Consider the following 5134-nt stretch of genomic DNA (forward strand, 5'->3'; position numbering starts at 1 on the left):
GTCCATGCTGGGTTCAGAGAACTCAGTGAACTCAGTGAAGAGCCTTCTCTGGGGACTGACTCTGTGGAGCCCTCTTTATACACAGACATGCTCACCTGTCCCAAACTCGCCCTGAGGGCTCCAGGTGGGACTGATAAGAAAATCAGAAAATCGGATCACAAAGAAACGAAAAAGGGCATGTGAGAAAATTCTTAGCTTACAGAAATTAGTATTCATTGCCTTGGGCTTGGACGGAAAAATAATGGAAAAGAAGCCACATAGTCTAACCCAAAGTAGGGAGAGGATTGCTTCTGGGGATTAAAGGATTGCAAAATTAAAGAAAACGAAGTGAAGGAGCTGGCCCAATGCTTGCACTCTCCCCAATGTCCTGGGGAGATACTTTTGCTTCACTGTCCTTTAGGGAAGGAAGTTCAGGTCGAGAAGGATAGACTTTGTGAGACAATCAGTTGGCATATGAGTGAATGAGTTCAGGTGAGAAAGGACCCCTTTGAGCTGTGGTGTTGGAGAAGAGTACTGACTATGCCATGGACAGCCTAAGAGCAAACAGTTACGTCTTAGAGAAGATGCAGCCCGAGTCCTCCTTAGACAGAAAGATGACGAAGCTTCGTCTGGAATCCTTGGACATGTTTGGAGGAGAAGCTATTTCTCGGAGAGGGTCAAAGGTGGAGGGTTGTTGAAAGAGAGGAAGACCTTTTATGAGATGGATTGACACAGTGCCTGCAGCAATGGGTTCAGGTGTGTCGGAGGTGGTGAGGACGGCACAGGAAAGGGCACTTTCAGATGTGTTGATCACAGCGATTCTAGGAGTGATACTCATCTTGAAGGCACCCAACAACTGCAATAACAACAACAACAACAGGTGGGACCCAGGTTAGGGACTCTTGTGTTGATACCCTATTCTAAAGATCTAGACTAGGGTAGTATCCCCGCTGGATAACCTCAGTATTGGAAACGATTTGATACATGCATTCAAAAGATATTTTATCCATTCAGCAAGCATTTCTGTATGCAGAGAACTAGGCTGGAAGTGGACAGAGCAGCCGAAGAAGACTAGATTTCCTGCCTTCAGAGGGTTTGCCCTTTAGCACCTGTTAGTATCTGTCAGTGAGACAGAGAATGACTGGCTACTGCTTCCTGCTTCACCCCCAGGACGGGCTGTGGATGGGATTATTGTGTCTGTAGAGTTTTCGGGGCTCATGTTTGTAAGGGGGGCATCAGACTGTTCTTTCTCATTCTGAAACGCCATTAAAACTGGTTGTGTGTCATCAGCTGGAACTGACTCATAGCTGACCCTCCACGTGGGTTTTAAGAGGCAGTAAATCGCACAGAAGGAGATTTTCTATTTATGTTGTAGCTGATGGATTAGAACCAGCGGCTTCTTTGTAAGAGAATGATGGGCAGTCTCTTTCCATGAGATTCACAGCCTCAGAAAAGCACTGGAAAAAAAAATAATAAAGAAAAAACCTGAAAACCACTGGAGGGACAATTACGAGTCAGGTCCAACTTGACCACAATGAATGTGTAGGAACTGACATTGAACCAGCTCTGTGCCCAGCGAGGTAGGACCAGGTTCTCAAACTCCAGACCCAGAAGGCATGGCAGGGTCGTGTGGACGACAGGGGCATGTGTCCTGCCACAAGATTGCAGCCTCCTACCTGGGCCTGTCAGGCATCCAAGTCCAGCCAAGGGTCAGAAGTCAAAAGTCTGAAACTAATATGAAATACTTTATTAAATAACAGCAACTAATGATTTCACCCCCCAAACCATCGCCTGAAGCTCATCTAGACCACCTGTGGCTGGATTCAGCCTGTAGGGGTTTTCCAGGTGTCTATTTCTGGAGTGTTCAAAGCCTGTTCTTTAAATGATTAACAGACTGAATGGGTCTTGATTCCACCCTTTTCTTTCTATTTGGAAAGAAAGACCACAAGGGTCAGACAGCATCCACTTTAACAGTAAGTTCCCCACACCCAGCCCCTGAACCTGAGTCTCCACACAGAGCATGAGAATTCAGTGCTGCCACCACCACAGGCTCCATGCCTTGACACATTTCATCTGCCAAATGGAACATGTTGTCATTATTAAGCCCCTTGGAGTCAAGTATGACTCTTAGCAACCCAAGAAACAAGAGATCGAATTTGTCCTCTCCTGTGCCATCCTCCTCATTTCTAACACACTTGAGCCCATTGCTGCTGTCAGTGTGTCAGTCCAGCTGGTTGAGGGTCTTCCTTTCATTCACCAACCCTTCACCTTTCCAAGCATCACATCCTTCTCCAAGGAATAGCCCCTCCTGCAATAAGACCAAAGTATGTGAGATGAAGCTTCACCATACTTGCCTCCAAGGAACACTCTGACTGTAACTTCTCCAAGCCAAATTTGTTCTTTCAGTATTCCATGGGATATTAGGATTCTCTTTCAACACCACAGCTCAAAGGTATCTATTCTTCTGTCATCCTTTTTCAGTGTCCAGCTCTCAGATGTATAGAAACTGACAAAAAAGACCATGTTCAGGGGCACCTTAGTCCTCAAACTGACATCATTGTTTCTCAATCATTTGGAGAAGTCCCTGACTGCTGATTTTCCCAAGTGTTATTGATCTCCTGACTGCTGGCACCAAGCGTATTGATTATGTCAGGTTCTGTTGCGTGAGGTCAGAATAATAATGACCTTCTGTATCACAGGATAGTGCTGGTCCTGATCCTGGACTACTGACCACACAGTCACTGATGTGCTGGAGCCCGTGCAACCATTATACAGTCAGACAGACATGCAGAGGTTTTCCTGTAAGAATCAAGTAAAGAATAAAGCAAAAATGAATAAAAAAAGTTATTCAAGATGGGGGAGAGGTGAAAATGAGACTTTGTTATTTTATCATTTTATAACCATGTTAATAGTAGTATATGGATCCCCAGCAGGGGAGGGGGGGCAGCTGTGCGTGAGCCCAGTGGTCAGGTCATGTCCTCTCCGCCTGCGACGTGCGGAGCTAGGGCCACGTCCAGGGAGCCAGATGGCGCGGAGCTGGTGCCACCTGAGGTGGTGGCCAGATGTACAGCCTCTCGACGGAGCAGCCCATGGTGGCCAACCCTCCAGCTCTGATGAGCAGTGTCCCCACAGCAACAGTAGAGACAACCTGATCCTGGAGCCCCTGTCACTGACCCGAAGCCAAACGGCAGAGACATCTCGACTCTGGAGGCTCCAGTGCACGTAAGTGGACCGTGGACAGCCTCCCGCCACTGACCAGACCACGCAGCAGAGGCACCCTGACCCTGGAAACCCTATGACTGACCCGGAGCCAAACGGCAAACACCTCAACTTCAGGGGTCCCAGAACACCTAAGTGGAAGTGGACGTCCTTCCGCCACTAACCAGACCACACGTCAGAGGCACCCCAACCCTGAAGGTCCAGCCGCTGACCACATGGGCCACACGGCAGAGACACACCGACCCTAGAGCCCCGCTGTTGATGTGGAGCTGAACAGCAGTGACCTCTCAACCCTGGAGGCCCCAGCGCACGTAAGTGGACAGCAGACAGCCTCCAGCCACTGACTAGAGCCACACAACAGACACCCCGACCCGGGAGGCTTCCCCACTGACCTGGAGCCCCACAGTCTCCCACTGCTGAGCCAGAGCTGCTCGGTTGGAGGGCAGCGGGCTGTGTCTGGGATGGCCATGCCCGCTGGGGCCCCCTCACAGCACCAGAGGCTACAGTGTGGCGGCTTGCCTGTGTCCCCCAGCGGGTGCTGAGCACAGGGTGGCCACTCAGCATCGTGTCTCAGCACCAGCAGGCAGAGCAGCGTGAGGACAGGGCTCAGCTGAGCACGGTGGCCGGCCACCTCGGACCATGGGATGCTGGCAGAGCTCGGAGGAGAAGGAGGTGGCGCGGCGTTCCCGGCGCATGGGTGGCCACCTGCGCTCCGAGAGCCATGAGATCAAGCTGCTTCTCCCGGGCGCCGGCAACTCTGGCAAGAGCACGATCGTCAAGCAGATGAAGATCATCCACAGCGGGGGCTTCAACCTGGAGGCCTGCAGGGAGTAGCAGCCCCTCATCATGTACAACGCCATCCACTCCCTCACCCGTCTCACTGAGCTGGCCGCTCTGCGCATCGACTTCCACAACCCAGCTCTTTGCACTCATGGAACTAGCTGAGAACAAAGGCGAGACCACACTCGAGCGGCTGGGCGTCGTCACGCGGCGACTGTGGGCTGACCCCAGCGCGCAGGCCTGCTTCGGTAGCTCCAGCGAGTACCACCTGGAGGACAATGCAGCCTACTACCTGAACGACCTGGAGCGCATCGCCACGCCCGACTACACCCCCACGGTGGAGACATCCTGCACTCGCACGACATGACAGGCATTGTGGAGAACAAGTTCACCTTCAAGGAGCTGACCTTCAAGACGGTGGACGTGGGCGGCCAGCGCTCAGAGCAGAAGCAATGGATCCCTGCTTTGAGGACGTGACTGCCATCAACTTCTGCGTGGAGCTCAGCGCCTATGACCTGACCAGAAGAGCCTGGATGGCTGAGAGTCTGCGCCTCTTTGACTCCATCTGCAACAACGACTGGTTCATCAACACCTCACTCATCCTTTTCCTTAAGAAGGACCTGCTGGCTGAGAAGATCCCGCTCACCGTTTGCTTCCCTGACTACCGTGGCCAGAACACCTACGAGGAGGCAGCCGTGTACATCCAGCGGCAGTTCGAAGACCTGAACTGCAACTAAGAGACCAAGGAGATCTATTCCCACTTCACCTATGCCACTGACACCAGCAACATCCACTTCGTGTTCGACGCGGTGACCGATGTCATCATTCAGAATAACCTCAAGCACATCGACCTGTGCTGAGGCCTAGTCTGCGAGCCCCGGATGCACCTGCCCACAGGCCTGAGTGCAGCCAGGATGCCGGGTAGGTGGGCACACACACACGTGTACACGCGCGCACACACTCGGAGGCGTTCTCAGCACTGCTGAAGACTTGGGAACCATCCACAAGCCCGCCTGCCCACTCGCTCTGCCTTCCAAGCCGGCCCCCCAGCACAGAGCCAGAGTCGGACCGCTGGGGTGAGTGTTCAGGAGGAGGCGTCTCCTGCCTACACGAGATTGGAGACCTTGCAGCTGACCAGAGGAAGCCTGGAGCAGGG

At 52.4% G+C, this 5134-nt stretch overlaps 1 pseudogene; it reads left to right on the forward strand.

Moving 5' to 3' along the window:
• Nucleotides 1–3837: 3837 nt before the first annotated feature.
• Nucleotides 3838–4838, forward strand: LOC102849317 (annotated as a pseudogene).
• Nucleotides 4839–5134: the final 296 nt, after the last annotated feature.

This window comes from Elephantulus edwardii, unplaced genomic scaffold, assembly GCF_000299155.1.
Source record: "Elephantulus edwardii isolate Elephantulus edwardi_28Jun2011 unplaced genomic scaffold, EleEdw1.0 scaffold00268, whole genome shotgun sequence".
NCBI lineage: Eukaryota > Metazoa > Chordata > Mammalia > Macroscelidea > Macroscelididae > Elephantulus > Elephantulus edwardii.